The 23,898-nt window shown below is 41.6% G+C and overlaps 2 long non-coding RNA genes across 2 annotated transcripts; both read left to right on the top strand.

Annotated features, from left to right (window-relative positions):
• Positions 1–4,308: 4,308 nt before the first annotated feature.
• LOC117488133 lies at positions 4,309–5,464 on the top strand. Its single transcript, XR_004556502.1, has 2 exons — positions 4,309–4,549; positions 4,608–5,464. It is a non-coding gene; the product is annotated as an uncharacterized LOC117488133 (long non-coding RNA).
• Positions 5,465–16,368: 10,904 nt separating this feature from the next.
• Positions 16,369–20,119, top strand: LOC117488167. Its single transcript, XR_004556509.1, has 3 exons — positions 16,369–16,510; positions 16,811–16,870; positions 19,917–20,119. It is a non-coding gene; the product is annotated as an uncharacterized LOC117488167 (long non-coding RNA).
• The last annotated feature ends 3,779 nt before the right edge of the window (positions 20,120–23,898 follow it).

Here is a 23,898-nt window from a genome sequence, read left to right as displayed (position 1 = left end):
CTCCTATAACTACGACAGCTACTACAATTGCTGAAGCAGTCATAATAAGGCAGTTGACTTTCCGATCTGCTGGAGAAACATTCACAACCGATTTGCAGAATAGATTATCTGCAGCGTTTAAAGCACGAGCCTCACTAATAGAGACAACAGTAAGTCGATAGGGTGAAGCCGAGCGAAATCTAAGCATCCTAATTAACTGGAAATGTTTTACTAAATGTATTAGTATTTCCTGCAATAAGCCATCTTAATTTGTAGATTAAATCTCCTCAAACAAACACATTTGGTGACATAGTCAAATTACTATATCCTGTGTTATGAGATAAAATGTATCTTAAAACTTAAATAAAATGATAAGTTTCAGATATATTTAACATTGAAGTGTTGGTGCTTCTTATACTGGATAGAAGATGCTGGATTGTTCATTGTTTTATGATTGGATGGTGTTTGTTGGTGCAAATTAAAAACCACAATTACAAAAGTCAATGGCAAATAAAATAAATGTACATAATTATTTGCTTGTTTTTTGCAGCTTACCCCTATTATACAAACGCCATTTTCTTCGTTCCGCTCCTTGACGGTGATTTTGTTCAGGTTAATTTATTAATGTTATTAAAATTTACTGCAATCTAAATATATTTGTACTGTGAATCATGAAAATAATATTTTTAAACATAATTGTAATAAGTTATAATTTATTTATAATGAATAAGAATATACAGTTCTCTTCAATTCTATCTGCAGTAATGGATCCAATCTTCAACACCATGAATCTTAAATTTGCATCCACATCAGTTCCTAGTGGCCACTCAGATTGGAAACATTTTGGCTGATGCAGCTTCAAGCATCACAGCCTTCAACATTGAACCTTGCCTCCATTTTTTTGGATGGCGCACGTAAGTTATTTGAAATACTACCTTACCAAAAAACACACCTAAAAGAGATACTTCAAGCAATATATTTTCTTTTTCTTTTGTCATCATTTACAGAAGTTTCAAATGGAGTAAGCCACAAGATGAGTCTCATCACTGCATTCCTTCCTTGTGCTGCTGTCATGGGCTACTGTCAAGCTTTCAATAGTGCAGGGCTCATGTCTGTTAAGTGAAATACAATTACAGAAAGCCTTACATAACTGTATTGTATATCAGACGCATCACATATAACAACATTTTAACTTATTGTGGCAGATATAATTTACAGATATAACATTAAAATTGAACACAGTGCCTTGTATTATTATCCAGTAACTTTTCTTATTTCTATCTTTTTATATTATCATACATAAGTTATGTGTATTCTGTGAGCTTACCTGTATTTTTGTAAAAAACAAGGTCTTCTTGATGATCGGAACACAAAAGATATGTTATGTTTTTAGCATCCGAAGATAAAAACAAGGTGTATCTCAATAAGTTGAAAATGCTTCCATTAAAGGCACTGAAGATAAGTAACAAACAATCAAACACTGTCTTATTGTTTCTAAAAACCTTTTCTTCCAATCTGTTATTCTCAATATGGTTATATATAAGTATTCAGGATTTTACAGAAATAAAATGGCTGCATGTCGATTCACAATGGCCCTGGTTTAAATGAATAAAGAAATAGTCTCAGCTGTCAGCTTGTTGTGTGCATTAACTAAAGTGACAATCATTTTGGAAAGACAAGTTGTTTATGTGCAGGCTAAGGCAGAAATGTCAAATTAATCGATAAACTAACTGACAGGGAATGGATCATTGCTTTAATGTATTATTATTATTAACCATATTTTTTTATATATATAAATATCCATATTTATTTGGATATATATTATATTTTTATAATCTAAATGGTGGGCCTCAGTCATTTTACCAAACTTCTCTGTGATGTCAATAAAGTATTTTTATTTATGATAATGGATTATATTTGTTAAAGGAAACACTTCATCATAATCACTAGCTTACAATATAAATCACTTATCTATTTATTTTCTTAGGGATAATCAGATGATGACTTTGTTGGATCATTTTTTAGGTGTCATTGAAGCTACAGATACACAACAGGTGTAAGTATTCAGACAAGTCTTAGATACCACTGCCAAACAGGTTGGCTAAAATTGGATTAAATGCTCACAATGCTTCTTTCTATGTTGCTGATTGAAAAGGACAACACATAGTCTAATTGCCTTTGTATTCTAGTACTCAAGAGGACAGCAAAAGAATCACAGGAGGATTGTGACCAAACACACTCAAATTCAATCATTGCTGGTTTTGTTCTTTTGGACTGTAAAGTATTTTCCAAATATAAGACTATATCCAACTAGTCCTTTGTCAAATTACATTTATTGGGCTACATTTACATTTATTTTGATATGATTTATTAATTTGACTTAACCAACTGGCACACTTAAACTAACTATAATCTGCAGTAGTGGATTGTGAAAGCGTCATGCAGCAGCAGACCAAAAAGGGAGTATACAATGACAGTGTTAAGAGATGATTAATAGATGTCTTTCTGACTTCACATTGTTGTTGGGCCATATAGATGCAGAAATATCTCAATAAGGTGTCATATTGTAATTTATTGTCTTTTATTGTGATTGTAGTAATGTGTTTTTATTACATGTACAGCACTTTGGCTCGACCAAAAATCGCTTTTAAATGTGCTTTATAAATAAAACTTGATTTGATTTGATATCTGATTCATGTCATTACTCAAAAAGCCCTCCATTAAGGTGATAATAGACAAGGAGTGCCACATTAAGTTAAGTGTAAATACTTAGCTTAATTAAGTAAATACTAAATACTCCTCTGTGCAAAATGCCTGCAAATCCACAATAAAGTTATTGGGAACTGTAGTTCAGTAACATTGTCTAACTTAAAAGACTCTTATGCTACAGTAAGAGTCAGAGGATCATCAGCATGTCAGCAGGCTTCCAAATTTGATTGTTACCAAAATAGTTGTTCGGTTATTTGAGTTTGGATCAAAAGGATTGGACCGACTGACAGTACAATATTGACATCCTTATAAGATTGTGACTTCTTAAAACAATAGCTTATATTCCTTTATTAATTTACTGTAACTTTTTTCTCATATATGATATTGGTATGCTAAAAGCTTACCTCAGTATTTTAATACATTCAAGCTTTTAGAAGGGAAGCATATACAGGTATTTGTTTAACCAGGGTAGACATACATTTTTATCCTGTATAGCTCCAAGTGGTCTGGTGTAAACTGATGATGCTGTAATCATCCTAATAATTCCCATGGTGCATTTAAGCTCTATTTTACATGAACCGTACCTTTTTTATTGATGTATGTACTTAGCATATTGTAATGTTTGTATGCCTTTACAAATGGAAGCAGAAGTCATGTTAATACATTGAGACACAAGTGACATTTCTGTATCTTAAAACTTGATGTAGATATAGCCTGTGACATAATGTCAAACAGACTTGATAGCCATATTATTAAGGGGGGCTTTAGAGTGTGTACACATGAGCATAAATCCTGATTCAGTCCAAGTTATATGTAAGTATACACAACACAATGTTTCTCTCCAATACGTTTCCAAACCATTTTGAATAACATTTGCTGCGCATGCTTGGTTTTTTCAATAATTTACTAACAAAAGTATGTAGCTACGGAAAAAATGTAGGTAAAGACAAAATTAATGAGCACTACTTAAATGACTTTTTGAACAGATGTAAGAATACTTTTTCCCAAGAAACTTCAGAAGAAATATATTTTTGTAAGCCCTTCATCATTGATCTTATTGTAAAACTGGCACCAGGGTTTTTCATCAAAAAAGGAAACGTTTTACTTTTAGTTTCGGCACCACTGATACATATTAACATAATATTTATATATCTATTTTTACAGCAAGTCCAGTCCCAGCTACAACTCCCACACCTACAACTGCTAAACCTAAAACAGCAGAACCTACAACTGCTAAACCTAAAACGGCAGCACCTACTACTATAGCCCTTATAACAAAAAGGGTGACTTTCAGATCTGTCCTAGACACATTTACCAATGACTTGCTGAATCCATCTGCTGCTTATAAAGCTCGGGCTACAATGATAAAGGATCAGGTACGTCTTTTTTAGTCCACCCACTCAAAACATGTGAATTCTACTCCACAGTTACCACACTATGATTAGGAATTATTAATTGATGAAAGACCAACAAAGATCAAGTCAAATAAATAAGTAAAAAGCTCTAAATCCAATGCAAAGGTTTATGTGAAAAAATATATGTTTTAGTTTTGTGTTTCTACAGCTTACACCTGTTTTCAAAAGGGTATTCCCTTCGTCCTTCGAATCACAGATGTTGTTTCATTCAGGTAATTTTTTAAGACTATTAAAGTGTTATAATAAAGAGTAGGATCCTAAATCTGATATTTCAAACAATATTTGTTTTCTCTTTCTGCAGTAACAGATCAATCATCAACGTCATTGATGTTTTGTTGGTAAGCACATCTCCTAATAGCACTCAGATTGCGAACGCTTGATCAACGCAGCTTCAACAGTCGTTGGATTCGACATTGAAGGCAGCTCCATTGGCGTAAATGGCATATGTAAGTAAATATATAAATGTTGATTTAATGTTTTGTTTATTTTTTTTCTCATTTACAGCTTCCAGTGGAGTAAGACACAAGATCAGTCTTGTCACCGCATCCTGCCTCTGTCTGTTGTCATGGATACTATCAAACCAGCAATAGCATTAGGGCTGTTTTTACAATTTTAATTTTAATCACAACATGACTTCCATCACTGGAATGATTTTTTAAAAATGTATGGTGAAATACTCTGTTGGTTCAAAAGGATTCATGATGTCTTCAGTCTTGTTCAGCTTCAGATGAACTTGATATAAAATGTAACTTTGAGTAACGCGTCCATTCAATCATCATTAGACCAATAGGCCAGACATGTAACATTACCCCAGGAATGTAAAAATAATTGCACTAATAATGTACAAATGAATCTTGCTTCACTGATCAATTTGCTATAAGAATATATTTTTTTTTTTACAGTAACTAATGCTATCTTGTTTAAGTTTAGAAAACATTTCATAGATTAAAATGAAGAAACACATCACTCAATTGTCTAATCCATTTAAATGTATAAATTATGTATAATAATGTATAAATACAGCCTAATATCACAAATCAGCTTCAGGGGGCTTTACAATCTGTACAGCCTATATGAAACCCTCTGTTCGTAGAACCCTACAGAAAAAAACTAACCCAAACTCAACAAATAAACGAAGGACAAATAGAAGAAACCTCAGGAAAAGGCTATGGAGGGATCCCTCTCCAAGAACAGAAAAAAACAACCCTAAACCAATGCAGAGCTTTATAATCATTGTACACAAATACATGTCTAAACAATTCAATGTCAATCTTTTTATTTATGAAATGTATTTTTGTAAAATGTCTTGTTTGTATATATTCTGTCCGAAGATTTACAGAATACAAAATCTCTAAAAGAAGTGTATTTGTCTTTTGTGTGTTATTTATCCATTTTCATAGGTAGTGTATAAGTGTATGTTATCAGGTTTAATGTCAGGACCCTACATAAAGCCCCAGTGATGTTTAGGAACAATCAATGTGATTTTCTATGATTACATTTCACAAAAGCACCTTACAATATGCCTTCTCAGCCTTTGTAGTGCCAGTGAATCAGAACCTGTTAAGCCCGGTGCCCCCGCCGGCCGGCAACATCTTGCAAGAAACAGTGTCTGAGGGCTTCTTAACATTTAACAAACTATGAATGTGTCATACACACTTAACGGGAAGAAACTCAAGAGAGTACTAGTAGTGCATAGTTCATTTTGAATATTAAATTAGTATTTATTAAAACACTTTCCAGACAGACATTTTTTGAAATACATCATTCCTTGAGTAACTTATTATAGCCCATAGTCAGAGTAACCACCAGCATCAACCATTGTCAGAGTGCATTTTCGGTAATGCCTTTGTTTAAAAAAATATATCATTTTATTGGCAGTTATCTTGCCAAAGATTTAAAGCATTTACCCAATTTTTGCAAAGCTCTCCACCTAAAATCATCTCAGAGGCTTGAACAGACTTTATGGGAGCAAAGAACAACTCTAATAAAACCACAACTTCAGACTGACTAGCACATGAAGCTGAATCCAGGCCAGCAGCACACAGTAAGCAACAGCACCACATCAGAAACTACAAACATGGCTAACAGGCAGTAAAGTAAACAGTAGCGTCACACAGAGAGAAGGGGGTGTGCATTTCATACTCACCCTGTCTGTTGAGTGTCACATATGCATGCAATGCATACAGAGTTAAGGCTGTTACGACAGTGTTGCGACATGCTTTACGGCATGGAAAGGACTGCTTTACTACAGAGTAAGCCCGCCAGTTGTTATGTTTCTGCCTACTGTAATGTCTTGACTTACTGCTGAATAAACCTGAGTCATAAAAGATACTCGACCCTCGAACATTCTACATGGTGTCAGAAGTGACCGGTGAGTCACAGGAAATAAATAAAACAAAGTCAAGGAATATAGACGGCGGAATGGCCAAGTTTAATCCCCCAGCGAACTTTTCTTTTGATAAGCCGACTGAATGGCCAGAATGGAGGCAACGCTTTGAGCGGTACAGACTCGCTACTAAACTCGACAAAGATGACGGGAGAGTGCATGTGAGCTGCCTGATTTATGCCATGGGCAACGAGGCAGAAAATTTAAGTCGTTCACTTTTGCCGAAGAAGATGATGGCGATGACTTTGCCGTTGTGGTGGGAAAGTTCAATGAGTACTTTTTCCCGAGGAGGAACATTATCCACGAGAGGGCATGTTTCCACCAGCGGGTCCAGCGGCCAGAGGAGAAGGCAGAGGGTTTCATCCGAGCCCTGTATGATCTATCAGAACACTGTGAGTTTGGCGCAAGCCGAGATGAGAATATCCGCGACCAAATTGTCGTTGGGATACGAGACAGAGAGCTCTCGCGCAGGCTGCAGCTAATGGCGGACCTAACACTAGCACTGACGATACGGACCGTCAGGCAGTCAGAGGAGGTCGCAGCACAAGTGAGTCTGCAGGAAGACCCAGTGGGATCAGTTCAGGAGGTGAGAGGTGTGAGAGGAAAAAATAACAAATGGAAACCTCAACAACATCAAGGCAAGTCAAAAGACAGAAAATGGGGGGGAGGTGAAAGGAAATGTGGTAAATGTGGGAAATCACAGCATTGCAAGGAAGAAGGGTGTCCTGCAGGCAGCTAAAGCTACATGCCACAAGTGCAATAAAATAGGACATTGGGCCAGAGTGTGCCGAAACAGCAATAGATCAGTGAATGAGGTCACAGGGACTGTACAGGCTGAGCAGACCCCTTATTTCTTAGGCTCAGTGTGCAGTGCAGAGGAAAAAGAGCAGTGGACAGTACAGCTCCAGGTGGATTCTACTCCAATGGAATTTAAAATTGACACAGGAGCTGATGTCAGCGTCTTATGTGAGGATGCATTTCACACACTCACTCCACCAAAAACACTGAAACCAGCTGACATCCCATTAGACAGCCCAGGAGGTGAACTGTTGTGTCTGGGACGCTTTAATGCTACGGTCAGTTACAAGGGAAAGAACTACCTATTTGAAGCATATGTAGTCCGTGGCCAGAGTGTCAATAACCTACTCAGCCGGGATCTGTTAGTGGAGATGAATCTGGTAAGGTGTGTTGATGAAGTGAAATTCACTACCAGTGAACACCTTCAAGCCCATGGTGAGCACGACACACTAAAAACTGAACCCGTTAAAATCTAATTAAAGGATGGGGCTCAACCATATGCAGTGCATACAGCACGCCGTGTGCCCTTCCCAATGTTACAGATGGTAAAAGAGGAACTGCAGAGGATGGAGAAGAACGGTGTCATCGAGAAGGTGACACAGCCAACTGAATGGTGTGCTCCTATGGGGCCAGTTCTAAAGAAAACCACAGGCCTGTGAGAAGTTCGACAAGTATCAATGAGGCTTGGATCAGTTCAGGCTGGAGACCGACCACAAGCCATTAGTGCCACTGATCAACAAACAAAGCCTAGACAACGTCCCTTTGAGATGTCAGCGTCTACTAATGAGGCTCATGAGGTACAAACCTTTAGCAGAGCATGTGCCTGGGAAGACCCTTGTTGTCGCCGACACACTGTCCCGAAGCCCACAAACACATACAAAGGAAGAGACTGATACTCAAGAAGATGTGGCATGCTATGTAGCCACAGTGATACAGGGCATCCCAGCATCTCCAACGAGAATGGAGAATATCAGAAAAGAGACAGCAGCCGACAGTGAGCTTCAGGCTGTCATCAAGCTGATTAGGACAGCATGGCCTGAATACAGTAGTAATGTTCCACTGAACATCAGGGACTACACCAGTGGCGTCGCCTGGCCTGGGCATCCGGGGCTTTAGCCCCGAATGTTTTTTCTGTAGCCCCGGACAATTCTCCCTCAATAATATAATACATTAACCGTGCTTTACGTGAACCTCATCATGACACAAGAGAGGACAGCAGCACTGTAATTTCCCGTGTTCAGTGAATGCAACAGAGGCATGACACCAGACCAATCAGAGAGTTGCATGGAAATAAACGTGTGCTTGTGTCATTCAAGCTCGGCTCTGTGTGTGTGTGTGGCAATAGCGCATTTAGTGTGATAGAGGGAGGGAGGGACCGGTGCCAGCATGGACCGTGTTGTTAGCATCTGGTTAGCTAGCTGCACTATAAGGAGCTGTTTGTTCCACAAGAAGCTGGAGGAGAGTCCTCCTCTCAGACTGAGAGACTCAGGTGAGCTAAAGGACTCTCTGAGTGTTTAGATACATAACTTTAGTCTAAGTTATCTCAGTGGGTCTCAAACGGTTTGGTCACAAATTATTCAAAAGATTATTTCCGCGGCACACCTTCATATGATCATTATAGTTAGAAAAAAAAAGAGAATAAAGGAAAAACAGTTATGAAATACTATATGGCAGTAAAACAAGAATAGAGTTTAAAAGGGGAGTGATTAGTAAAATATCCATAAAGAAAAAGTACATCTGTTTACAGTTCTGCTTCATATGGGTGTTGAGAGAGGTATCCATAGATCTCTTCATTTTGCTCTCAAAGTGCACCAGATTGATGCATATAACTTCAATATTTAAAAAAAAATCTTCCCGGGGGAGTATCCCCCCGGACCCCCCTAGAGGGGGTGAGCCCCCCACTCATAAAAAAGACCACTTTACCCCTGCCTATATGCCGTGAGCTGATTATCGAGCCTTCATTGTAACAGTTGCGGGTGTACTGTGTGTGTGCGTGTGGGGAGTGTTGCAGTAAAAAATGCCACTGTAGTGCCGCCGCCACTGTGGGCTAAGCCCCGAATGTTTTCAGGTCCAGGCGACGCCCCTGGACTACACCAAAGTGAGAAATGAGCTATCGGAAGCTGATGGCTTATTCATACGAGGAAACAGGATCGTGGTTCCGGGGTCACTGAGAGCAGACATTTTGCAGAAAATACATGAGGGACACCAGGGGCTCTCAAAATGCAGAGAAAGGGTGAATGCATCAGTTTCAGGGCGGGGGAGCCTCGCTGCAGGGAAGCAGTGTGTGTGAACCTGTCAGCGCAACTTACATGATGCCGAATTTAACAAACAAATTTAAATAATTTGGCATAATAATAAGGACGATCGTCAGTTCTGTGATTCTACAGAACACACATGTTATGATATTAGGGTCATGTACTGTAGAGTGAGATGAGATCGCTACCCCTGAGAGAGAGAGGGGTGTGGCGTGTGCATGTGTGTGTGTGGATGGTAGAGCGAGAGTGAGCGAGCGTGTGTATGTTTCTGGAAGTGAAACGAGGCAGCAGAAAAACAGAGGTCTGTGATGTATTTTGTGAAACAGAAGAACAACTAAATAAATGCAACGGCCTCCCAAGAAGAGCTCGCCTCTCTCCAGTCATTTAAGCAAAAGTGGGTTATTGAACGTGAAGCTTGTTGCTTCTGCCCTGGGAGCCGACAGAGAGTCATCCCCCCTGTTTCCTCGACTATACGGTCTGGGAGCCGACAGGAAAGTTCAACACACAGATGGCCAGTCCGCCCCTTTGTAGCATATTATTTCGATGAGAGATGAGCAGATCGCAAAAACTGTGGCATTTGTACAGCTCCTTATGGGTACTGCAATTTGTGAAGTGCTTTCCTCTGTAGTTAAACGATCAGCACTGCACCACGGAGGAAAGCGGCAAAAGTCGCCTGGAGTTAAAGAGAGCGGGGCTGCATTGCGTGCATGGCTTCCTTCTGCAGGTAACGGGGGGACGCACTCTGGCGGCGGTCTCGTTTAAATATTTTGCACACTTATTCCAATTATTCCTAGTGTGCCACTGGTTACGGTGCTGCGTGCCAATGGTGGCACGCGTGCCAGGGGTTGCCGACCCCTGCTGTAGACATTAAGAACATTGTCAACATATGCAAGAGCTGCCAGGAGCAGAAGCGGGCTCAACAAAAGGAGCCGCTTATTTCCATACCGCTGCCTGATCGTCCGTGGAAAAGAATCGCTCTCGACCTCTGCGAACATAACAAGCACAACTACCTTGTGATTTCAGATTACTATTCACGGTATCTGGAAATACTACAACTACCATCTACGACCAGTGCCCTTGTCATCCAGAGACTTAAAACAACCTTGGCTAGGTTCGGAATTCCTGAAGAGGTGGTGAGTGACAATGGTCCCCAATTCTCCAGTGCAGAATTCCGGGAGCTGGCACAGCGGCTGGACTTCAGACACATCACGTCTAGTCCTCACCATCCTCAAGGAAACGGTCATGCAGAAAGAGCGGTACAGACCGCTAAGAGAATCCTTCGCCAGGAAGATCAGCTGATAGCCCTTATGTGCTATAGATCCACTCCCTGTACTACCACAGGAGTCAGTTCAGCAGAACTGCTAATGGGGAGAAAGATCAGATCGACGCTCCCGACACCCGAGAAAAATCTACGGCCTAAATGGCCTAACAGACAGATTGTCAAACAAAAGGACACGAGTGAGAAAGCAAAACAAGCCTTTATTACAACCGACAACATGGTGCCAGGCATCTACCAGCTCTACAGCCAGGAGACACAGTGTACACCAAGCTCGACAACGAGAAGTCCTGGAAGACACCAGCAATCGTCTCAAAAGAGTGTGTTACTCCGAGGTCTTACCTCATTAACACACAAGGAGGTGCAGTGCTGCGGCGGAACCAACTTCATCTCCGGGCAGAACCAACTTCCCGACCTGCACAGCACATCCCACTAACACCAGCAGAGAGTGCTGTGGCGATTTCCCAGCCTGTAAGCGCCAACACACCAGAGACTGTTACCCTGAAACTAAGTGAGGTGACAACCCATACACCAACACGTGTTCAGACCAGGTCTGGCCGTGTCAGTAAGCCGGCCACTAGGTTGGACTTGTAGACAGGAGTGTTTTGGGTGTTTCACAAGGACCTCTGGGAGTGAATAAGAAAAAACAAACACCTATGGCCTTTGGGAGGGAGAAAATGAAAATGAATAGGGAAACACAGGTGGACTCTGAGTCTGCTGAATTTTGAGTTCTGTTTATTGTGAATGTTATGTACAAATGTGATATTACTGCTGCAATGTTTAGAAAAGAAAACTTGCATCTTGAATTTTATTTTGTAACAGCACTACTTAAAGGTGGGGTAGGTAAATTTGAGAAACCGGCTCGAGATCGCTAGAATTTGAAAATACACAACCGGAGAAAATCTGCCACTTCCTTACAGAGCCCCTCCTCCAACACACACGAACGCGCACATGACCAATGAGGGCACAAGATAAGTTTGTGCACAGATGGAAGGCTGACAGGCAGGTAGGCCATCCAGTTATTTTAGCCGGGCCGGCTAAAATGATTGGTCATACTTTTTACAGTATTACGGCTGACATTTTTTTATGGATTTTTTGTCAAAGCACTTAAGATATTCATTGCTATCGGGATGTTAAGAGCATTCCATGGAATATAACAAAAAGTGTATCTCGAGCCGGTTTCTCAAACTTACCTACCCCACCTTTAAGGTATTGGTTACCCATCTTTATTAACATAATCTGTGAAGTTAACCTGTATTCATAGGACACTTTTGGTTGGTCAGTACGACTGAATGAACATTTGTTATCACAGTTTGACTGTTGTTTACTATTACTTTTATTGTTGTTATAAAATCACTGCATGAGGTTGTAAAGGTGTATAGAGTGGTGCAGTGACGAGTCCTAAAACCCGGAAGTGAGTCAGCATTTTACCACTACCGGTTCCCTCGTCTCAGAGTCAATGGGATTTCTCCATAGGATTTTGGAAAATAGCTCGAAATAAGGTCTGTGGTTGACATAAGTTTAAGAGACGGATCATGTTTTGTTCTACGACATTAAATACATCAGCAGTGACCCCACTGGTGATTTTTGAAGAGTTATGTGTCTGAAAAACGATGGTTGTTAACAAGTGGCTGAATAGGACTACAGAAGTTGTCGAGGACGTTGTACGTCATTACGCCAAACATGTAAACACTCCCGCTAAGTTTGTTTGCCCCTGTTCTGCTTGAAAACTGTTAAAACAAACGCTTCACCTTGTACAATTTTGAATCTGTATTTTTGAATATCGATCTTAAGTTGGCGTGACGTTGAAGTCGTGCGACCCTGCTGTAGTTCGTTTATAGCATAACGTTAGCATTTTGCTTCTGGTGATAAGATTTATGATTCGAAAATTATAAAGGTAGGGTAGACATGTGGATATTATCCGGCTGAACTAAAGATGCATTTATCAAACATGTTCGTTTTGCACAGACCTTATTTCGAGCTATTTTCCAAAATCCTATGGAGAAATCCCATTGCTTTTTTGTTGAGGGAACCCATGCGCAGCTTACTTCCGGGTAAATACGTCATCCCTGCACCACTCTATTGGCTTCCCTTGCAGAAGAGTTTGTGAGGAATTGACCAATCAGTTGAGTTGAGGCCTTCAACCCCCCTGCCACCCTTACCTGTGATAGGTCAGGGTCATGCCATGGGAAGCCAGCCGGCCTCTCGCTTTCGACCAATCAAATTGCATCAACGCCGTACTCACATCAACAACGTTAGAGAGTAACCACACTCACAAGTGCACCTATTGTGATTTTGAGTTTTTAGGAAGAAATAACATTTCCTAAAGTACCACTACAATAGTAACTCTAATGAAATGGTATGGCAGGCAATCTCCCACAATACTAGAGCTTCGTACAAAGAGGAAAAAAGGAGGGATTCTGACAATTTCTGACAAAAAATATGTCTGCACAGTGGCTAGCTTAGCGCAAAGCTTCAGCAGCTAGTTTGTTAGCCAACATATCCATTGACTCTAATGTTGTGGACGACCTGAAGCTGGTGGCAAGTCTTACGAGATGGTAATTGACCACTTCGCCACTGTGCAAGACAGGAGAATGGCCTTCCTCTACAGACAGGGTGAGTATGAAATGCACACCCCCTTCTCTCTGTGTGATGCTACTGTTTACTGTACTGCCTGTTAGCCATCTTTGTAGTTTCTGATGTGGTGCTGTTGCTTACTGTGTGCTGCTGGCCTGGATTTAGCTTCATGTGCTAGTCAGTCTGAAGTTGTGGTTTTATTAGAGTTCTTATTTTCTCCCATAAAGTCTGTTCAAGCCTCTGAGTTGATTTTAGGTGGAGAGCTTTGCAACAATTGGGTAAATGCTTTAAATCTTTGGCAAGATAACTGCCAATAAAATGATAAAAATTTGGTAAAAATTAAAAAATATGTGTCAAGTGGTTCCAAGCAATTTTAAGAGTTTAGCCACCTTTGTATTTTTTGAGTTGGTGAAACGTACTTTTTGTTTTGTTTTCCTCTACTCAAGAATGTGTTACTTTGCTAAAACTTTTAAAAAATGTGTCAAGCGGTTCCAAGCAATTATAGGAGTTGGGTAAACTCACTAATGTGACTTTTTCTGCATGTGAAAAGATGAGTTGAGCCTAAAAGCCAAGATATTAAGTGTAACCAATGCAAATAACAATCTGCTAAGAACCACACAAAAATAAATAAAGTAAATTATAAAACACAATTGAGTTGCCTACAGTATACGACAAACTCTTCCTGATTTCAATCCAACCCTTTAAATATTTGATAGCATTGAAACATTGCAGATTAAACAAATAGATTTAAAAAAGGGAACGTTATGGACATGTTAATACATTTTATTAAAATGTGATTATTTCCAAACAGTTTTCATAAAACAGTAACAAGTTTGTTTAAAAGCACAACACATTAAAGGGGACCCATCATGCAAAATGCACTTTTGTACGTCTTTTATACATGAATATGTGTCCCCGGTGTTCCAGGGAACTCACCAAGTGTCAGAAAACACAACCCTCTCTATTTTCCTCCATACCCAAATCTCTAAAAAAGGGGCTGCAACGGATCTGATAAAAACTGATCCAGATTTGAACACTGTCCTGACGTCAGGACGGTGGCGCTACGGCTATTGGGCCAACTCTCCACCTATCAGGGGAATGTGGGGTTGGGCCACGGCCGGCCATTGCCGCTCGAATGCGCTGGAGACGCTGTAGTACATATGCCAGGCCTGTAAGTGGCGCTGTAGTCTGCCACAAAAGCAGCGAAGAAGAATTCCCGCCCATAGTTACCATGGTTACCCTTCTGTTTATTCTCCGCTGTAGCTTTTTTTCTCCCTCCCCGAGGCAAGCGTTTGCTCCCGCTGCAATGCAATCCCTCCCCATCGAGGCAAGCACTGTAATTCTCTCCGGTTAGTCCACCAGCAGATGACAAACACCCACCTCTCCGCCTCTTCCAAGGAACGAGGGGACCGTGCGGCAGAGTTTCAGTTTCAGTTTGTTTCGCCGGTCAAGATGTCCGTTAAAGTTGAAATCTTCCGGACAAAATTAGAAAAGTGCCGGTCAAAGGTCTTCTTTGTTATTTATTGAGCTTTAAAACAAATGAATAAAGACTCTATATAATAAAAGAGCAGAGCACGTCTCCCCTCTCCTGCAGGAGGGGCGTGGTCAGCAGAATCAGACCCGTAGACAGCAAACAGCACATAGAGCGAAATGAGGCATGGCTAAAATGCATGATCTGTTTGGTATTTTGAAAACAGAAACGTATAAATATACCTTATATAGGTATGGCCCTACAATATATCATTTAAATATAGCATGATAGGTCCACTTTAACATACATGGAGACACATGGTTATTACTTGATGGTTATTCCAACTGCATCTGGCTCGTGGGCAACGTATAACTTCATGCTGTGCATCACGAGCCTCTGTTGCACTTCGACCTCTGCTGTTCCCTGTATACACAAACGAAACACTAAATTGAGTACAAATCCTCAACAACAAAAATCAAATCCGTCTTGAAATCATAACGAGCCAGTTTACATTAGCTGTCAACAGACGATAACAGAGGTGCTATTCACATGCATTACAAGGGGCTTAAGCCATCAAAAACAAGGCTGGTTTGCAAGAAAATTAACCAGTCATGCCTGCAGTCATGATATTGATATAGTTCATAAACTACTTATTTTTAACCCCACCTCATGCTCAGAGATTTACATAAAGTGGCACATGGGTCCTAATAAGAACGTTTACCTGATACTGATTATATTAGAATGTAAACATAACACGTCTTGAATTAACCTCTGAAACAACAACTTTAGTCTGACACACTCAAGGGCTTACCTAATGTGAACCTGAAGTCGATAGCAGGAGGCAAAATGTCTTCAAGAGGAGGTGTGACTGTTTTCTGGTCAGGCAAATAAAAGAACAAAATAGTTACATGATTGTGTAGGTAAGCACTTGATGCAAACTTTGCCCAACACCGTCTGCGGCCAATACAGAAAACATTTTTTGTTTGATTGCACCGATCATACTTGGCAGCAAAGGCACAACGAACGCAGTGTTATAAGTGCGCTGTCACTGCAATCTGCTCCATTTGTTGACATAAGAAGTCAGCGCAGTCTTTAATTTGCTTGTCCTTACTGATTCATTATCTAAAACTAAAAGCCTCTTTATTTATAACTAAGAAGAATGAATGGCAATTACAAAATATGCTATTCTTTTTTTCCCTTGCATATTACCTGCTTTTTTACCATGTCACTAGAAATCTATATTTATTTGTTTGTCGTTATCTTCCGCCACACATTCACATACTGTAGATGGAATGCAGAAGGAACGACAGAGATTAGTATAGTTATGACACTGGGCCCAGAAACTGACAAGATTAAAAGACAGCATTCTCTATCATATGATCTTGTTTTGTTCATTTAAATGAACAAAACAAGATCATATGATAGAGAATGTGTGGGATGCAACATTTTCGAAAAATGTGTGACGTTTCAAAGGCTTTTATTTGATTCCTATATAAACCCTTGATAGATGTCAACCTTCACAGAAGGTGAGGTTTGCAATATCCCAGACGTTGAACCGGACTATATTTGAAGACACGGAAATAATACAACATTTAAAAGAAAGGAGGATAAACTCTTTCCCATCTTATTATCTTTTCATTTGGGGTAAGTACATGTTTAAGTAAATATGTAGACTTCTGTACAGTTATTAACTTTGTTTGTGTGTGTCTCAGTGTTAGTGACCGAGAGCGTTCTTTTGTGTTTTCATTGTCACAATACTTATTGTAAATAATCTCTGCTCTACTTTAAGGAAATATTATTATATTATAATAATTGCGGAAAATAATTGTTCTATCAAACCAATTCCCCTAGGATGGTTTGGGTATCATTATAGCAGTATATATATATAGTATAGCATTACTTGCTACTTCTGTTGGTAAATCTATGTATCGTTTGATTTTATAGATTAAAAGAAAAACAGGATGGGTATCAAACGGATCATATCACTCGCCCTGATTCTAATAGGTAAGTGTGATAATAAACTGATTACTTTGAAGGTACTTCATACTGTTTGTTTATTTTATTAAAAGATGATATAACATGTAGATAAGGTGGAGTTCTTGCCAGCTCATTATCCAATATTGCTTTATCCACTTTGGCACAAACAACACGGCATGCCAACAATAGGAGGTACTTAAGCCCGATTTGACCACTCTCTTTAAATCGCTTAAGAAGTGCAACAAGTCTGTTTTTATCTCCGGGCCGATCCCCTCTCTCCGTCGAGGCGTGGGGCGTTTTAGCAGGCTGCTCAGCCTGAACACATGGCTGCAGTCGGCATGCTCCACGAACAACTTGATAATGATTGACAATTTTAATATTTTCTGGGAGCAGGGTTCTTATTTTAGCAGAGATGGCCTCCACCCCAGTTCACAGGGTAGCCGTGCTCTGGCTGCTAACATTTTCCATGCTGTCTACACTGCTAAACAGACCTGACAATTCAGTACCATATCCCACCGAGACATGATAAAACCGGTCATTACAACTATGACTATTAGAAACTCTCCCTGCCTGCCAGTAGCTTTGCCAATATCTGTGTTGATAGGTAATAGAGTAAGAGCGGTGAATCAGCTTAGAAACAGGAAGCGCTCAAACGTTTGTGTGAATTTATCAAATTTAGCAGTGATTCCATGCCAGCCACAGCTTGTCACAAAAAATCTGACTAATAGTGTGTACAAACTAACAAACTTAAACTAGCTTTATTAAATGTCAGGTCTTTGGCAGGAAAACACATTTTAATCAATGATTTCATCACTGAGCACAATCTCGATTTTACGTTTTTAACGGAAACTAGGAGTGAACAAAATAACAGCGCAGCTCTTCTTATCGAATCAACCCCTCCCAACTTTAGTTTTATCAGTCAGGAAAGAATGCATAAGAAAGGAGGTGGAGTTGCTATTTTGTTCAATGATTCCCTTCAATACAGATGTCAGTAAACACATACAGCAAGACATCTTATGGGAACTTTGCTTCTTTTGAATATGTGGCCCTTCAGCTGAAATGCTCCTCTCCAGCTCTGTTCCTAAATATCTATAGACCACCCAAATACTGTGCAAGCTTTTTTTATGACTTTACTGAATTGCTGTCTATAGTGTGTATTGACTTTGACCGTCTAGTCATTGTTGGTGATTTTAACATCCATGTTGACAACCCCCAGGAGGGGCTAAATAACTGTTTTGTGTTCTTGATAACTCTGGACTGACTTAGCATGTGACGGAGCCCACGCATAATAAGGGGCACACTCTGGACTTAATTATCTCAAAGGGTTTGAATATCTCTGAGGTTGTGGTGACTGATGTTGCACTCTCTGATCATTCCTTTGTTTTCTTTGAGAGTTCTATTTCTGTTCACAAAAATGTTCAAAAAGAGGTAACCACAAAGCGATATTTAACTGAAAATACTAGATCATTTTAATAAAAAATAAAAAAATGTTATAGATGCCATTGCTCCAACTAAGGTAAAGGCGGTGAGTGGCAAGAACATATCTCCATGGAGAAAGGCCATGACTGTGAAAACAGAAAAAAGAGTGTCGAAAAGCTGAACGCAGGTGGCGAAGAACAAATCTCCAGGTTCATTTTGAAATCTATAAAGGGAGACTTGGCTTTTATAATTTGGAATTGAAAAATGCACGACAGTCTTTCTTCTCTGACATCATTGCCAAAAACAAAAACAACGCACGTGCCTTGTTTGCTACTGTCGACAGACTAACAAACCCCCCAGTGTTAGTAGCCTCTGAATTTTTATCCACCACGGCCTGCAATGAATTTTCCTCCTTCTTCACTGACAACATTTAGAAAATCAGACAAGCAGTCAGTGCCTCTGCATCAGGTACAGCAAATGTGTTGTCCCTGTGTCCACTTAAAATCAATTCAAACACCATGACACAATTCCATCAGATTAATGATAAAGACCTGGAGTACATCTAAAATCCTCCTCCTGCTGCCTTGATATTATTCCAACAGGCTTTTTCAAAAATGTTTTTCATTGCATGGCCACAGATCTACTTCATATAGTAAACAAGTCTCTTCACTCAGGTATTTTTCCACAGGCCCTCAAAACTGCAGTCATTATACCACTCTTAAAAAAGAATAATCTAGATGCAATTGTAATGAACAATTATAGGCCCATATCAAATCTCCCATTTCAACGTTCTGTCCCCAGAGTCAGAACTAAACATGGAGAAGCAGCGTTCAGTTATTATGCTCCAAAAATCTGGAACAAACTACCAGAAACCTGCCGGTCCGCTGCAACTCTTACTACTTTTAAATCCAGGCTGAAGACTTTCCTTTTACCGCTGCTTTTAATTGAGCTATTCACATCTTAAACTGCACTGTAAACTTTTATTCATGTATTTTTTCTTTTAATGTTTATTTTATTATCTTTGCATTATCTTTGCATTATCAGAATGACTGTTTTTAAATGCCATTTTCTTAATGTCTTTTATTTTTGTAAAGCACTTTGAATTACCTTGTGTTGAAAGGTGCTATATAAATAAACTTGCCTTGCCTTAAAAAAACACATCAGTGTCCAGTTTCACTTTTAAATCATGATAGGTAATGGCAAATCTAACCTGAGTTTCTACTTTTAACCTTCTAAGACAAACAAGAATTCCAGAGGCGTCATTGTTTGGCTGTAGTGGGCTTTTTGGGAAAGAAACTGAATTACACTCCAAAATGAGGGTAAAGTTTGCCGAGGGAAAAACTGTCTTATCAGCAAAAAGTATTGGAGTGAAAATGGGTTCAATTGGTAATACTGACTTTACTCTTTGAAGTATGCCCACATCATCCAATGCAGATTGCCAATTCAAAAATATGTATATTGAAATGGGTCTGCATGATGGAGTCCGAAAAGGGAATTGCATATATGGGATGAACTGAAACACAAATACTGTGTTGATTCAATTATTTACCTGCTGTTTACCTGCTGTTTACCTGCTATGTACCTGCTATTTACCTGCCTCCCCCCCCCCCTTTAAAAGTACCAGTGTGGGTGATATTTAATGTTTTCATAACAGTGGTATCGACAACTGCTGATGTAGCTGCAACAACAACAGCAGCACCTACAAATACTGCTGCCCCGACAACGGTGCCACCTACAACTACTGCTGCACCTACTTCTTCAGCCCCTATTACTGTTGGAAGAACAACAGCAGCACCTACAACTACTGCTGCTCCGACAACGGTGCCACCTACAACTACTGCTGCACCTACGACAGCAGCACCGACTACTGTTGCAACAACAACAGCAGCACCTACAACTACTGCTGCTCCGACAACGGTGCCACCTACAACTACTGCTGCACCTACGACAGCAGCACCGACTACTGTTGCAACAACAACAGCAGCACCTACAACTGTTGCTGCTCCAACAACGGTGCCACCTACAACTACTGCTGCACCTACGACAGCAGCACCGACTACTGCTGCACCTACGACAGCAGCACCTCCTACTATTGCAACAACAACAGCACCTACAACTACTGCTGCAACAACAACGGTGCCACCCACAACTACTGCTGCACCTACGACAGCAGCACCTACTACTGTTGCAACAACAACAGCAGCACCTACAACTACTGCTGCTCCAACAACGGTGCCACCTACAACTACTGCCGCACCTACGACAGCAGCACCTACTACTGTTGCAACAACCACAGCAGCACCTACAACTACTGCTGCTCCAACAACGGTGCCACCTACAACTACTGCCGCACCTACAACTGCAGCCCCTACTACTGTTGCAACAACAACAGCAGCACCTACAACTACTGCTGCTCCGACAACGGTGCAACCTACAACTACTGCCGCACCTACAACTGCAGCTCCTACTTCTGTTGCAACAACAACAGCAGCACCTACAACTACTGCTGCTCCAACAACGGTGCCACCTACAACTACTGCCGCACCTACAACTGCAGCCCCTACTACTGTTGCAACAACAACAGCAGCACCTACAACTACTGCTGCTCCAACAACGGTGCCACCTACAACTACTGCTGCACCTACGACAGCAGCACCTACTACTGTTGCAACAACAACAGCAGCAACTACAACTACTGCTGCTCCAACAACGGTGCCACCTACAACTACTGCTGCACCTACAACACCAGCAACTACTACTGTTGCAACAACAACAGCAGCACCTACAACTACTGCGGCTCCGACAACAGTGCAACCTACAACTACTGCTGCACCTACAACTGCAGCCCCTACTACTGTTGCAACAACAGCAGCAACTACAACTACTGCTGCTCTAACAACGGTGCCACCTACAACTACTGCTGCACCTACAACAGCAGCAACTACTACTGTTGCAACAACAACAGCAGCACCTACAACTACTGCTGCTCCGACAACGGTGCAACCTACAACTACTGCTGCACCTACAACTGCAGCCCCTACTACTGTTGCAACAACAACAGCAGCAACTACAACTACTGCTGCTCCAAAAACAACATCACCTACTACAGCTGCACCTACAACAACAGCAACTACTACTGTTGCAACAACAACAGCAGCACCTACAACTACTGCTGCTCCGACAACGGTGCAACCTACAACTACTGCTGCACCTACGACATCACCTACTACTGTTGCAACAACAACAGCAGCACCTACAAGTACTGCTGCTCCGACAACAGTGCAACCTACAACTACCGCCGCACCTACAACTGCAGCCCCTACTACTGTTGCAACAACAACAGCAGCAACTACAACTACTGCTGCTCCAACAACGGTGCCACCTACAACTACTGCTGCTCCAACAACAGCAGCACCTACAACTACTGCTGCTCCAACAACGGTGCCACCTACAACTACTGCCGCACCTACAACTGCAGCCCCTACTACTGTTGCAACAACAACAGCAGCACCTACAACTACTGCTGCTCCAACAACGGTGCCACCTACAACTACTGCTGCACCTACGACAGCAGCACCTACTACTGTTGCAACAACAACAGCAGCAACTACAACTACTGCTGCTCCAACAACGGTGCCACCTACAATTACTGCTGCACCTACAACAGCAGCAACTACTACTGTTGCAACAATAACAGCAGCACCTACAACTACTGCTGCTCCGACAACAGTGCAACCTACAACTACTACTGCACCTACAACTGCAGCCCATACTACTATTGCAACAACAACAGCAGCACCTACAACTACTGCTGCTCCAACAACGGTGCCACCTACAACTACTGTTGCAACAACAACAGCAGCAACTACAACTACTGCTGCTCCAACAACGGTGCCACCTACAACTACTGCTGCACCTACAACAGCAGCAACTACTACTGTTGCAACAACAACAGCAGCACCTACAACTGTTGCTGCTCCAACAACGGTGCCACCTACAACTACTGCTGCACCTACAACTGCAGCACCTACTACTGTTGCAACAACAACAGCAGCACCTACAACTACTGCTGCTCCGACAACAGTGCCACCTACAACTACTGCTGTACCTACGTCAGCAGCACCGACTACTCTTGCAACAACAACAGCAGCACCTACAACTGTTGCTGCTCCAACAACGGTGCCACCTACAACTACTGCTGCACCTACAACTGCAGTACCTACTACTGTTGCAACAACAACAACAGCAGCACCTACAACTACTGCTGCCCCGACAACGGTGCCACCTACAACTACTGCTGCACCTACATCTTCAGCCCCTACTACTGTTGGAAGAACAACAGCAGCACCTACAACTACTGCCGCTCCGACAACGGTACCACCTACAACTACTGCTGCTCCAACAACGCTTCCACCTACAACTACTGCTGCACCTACGACAGCAGCACCTACTACTGTTGCAACAACAACAGCAGCAACTACAACTACTGCTGCTCCAACAACGGTGCCACCTACAACTACTGCTGCACCTATGACAGCAGCACCTACTACTGTTGCAACAACAACAGCAGCAACTACAAGTACTGCTGCTCCAACAACGGTGCCACCTACAACTACTGCTGCACCTACAACAGCAGCAACTACTACTGTTGCAACAACAATAGCAGCACCTACAACTACTGCTGCTCCGACAACGGTGCAACCTACAACTACTGCTGCACCTACGACAACATCACCTACTAGTGTTGCAACAACAACAGCAGCACCTACAAGTACTGCTGCTCCGACAACAGTGCAACCTACAACTACTGCTGCACCTACAACTGCAGCCCCTACTACTGTTGCAACAACAGCAGCAACTACAACTACTGCTGCTCCAACAACGGTGCCACCTACAACTACTGCTGCACCTACAACAGCAGCAACTACTACTGTTGCAACAACAACAGCAGCACCTACAACTACTGCTGCTCCGACAACGGTGCAACCTACAACTACTGCTGCACCTACGACAACATCACCTACTACTGTTGCAACAACAACAGCAGCACCTACAAGTACTGCTGCTCCGACAACAGTGCAACCTACCACGACTGCCGCACCTACAACTGCAGCCCCTACTACTGTTGCAACAACAGCAGCACCTACAACTACTGCTGCTCCGACAACGTTGCAACCTACAACTACTGCTGCACCTACGACAGCATCACCTACTACTGTTGCAACAACCACAGCAGCACCTACAAGTACTGCTGCTCCGACAACAGTGCAACCTACAACTACTGCCACACCTACAACTGCAGCCCCTACTACTGTTGCAACAACAACAGCAGCACCTACAACTACTGCTGCTCCAACAACGGTGCCACCTACAACTACTCCTGCACCTACAACTGCAGGCCCTACTACTGTTGCAACAACAACAGCAGCACCTACAACTACTGCTGCTCCGACAACAGTGCAACCTACCACGACTGCCGCACCTACAACTGCAGCCCCTACTACTGTTGCAACAACAGCAGCACCTACAACTACTGCTGCTCCGACAACGGTGCAACCTACAACTACTGCTGCATCTACGACAGCATCACCTACTACTGTTGCAACAACCACAGCAGCACCTACAAGTACTGCTGC

The sequence above is a fragment of the Trematomus bernacchii genome, unplaced genomic scaffold (genome assembly GCF_902827165.1).
Source record: "Trematomus bernacchii unplaced genomic scaffold, fTreBer1.1, whole genome shotgun sequence".
NCBI classification, from domain to species: Eukaryota; Metazoa; Chordata; class Actinopteri; order Perciformes; family Nototheniidae; genus Trematomus; species Trematomus bernacchii.
This window is presented reverse-complemented; position numbering and strand designations above follow the sequence as displayed.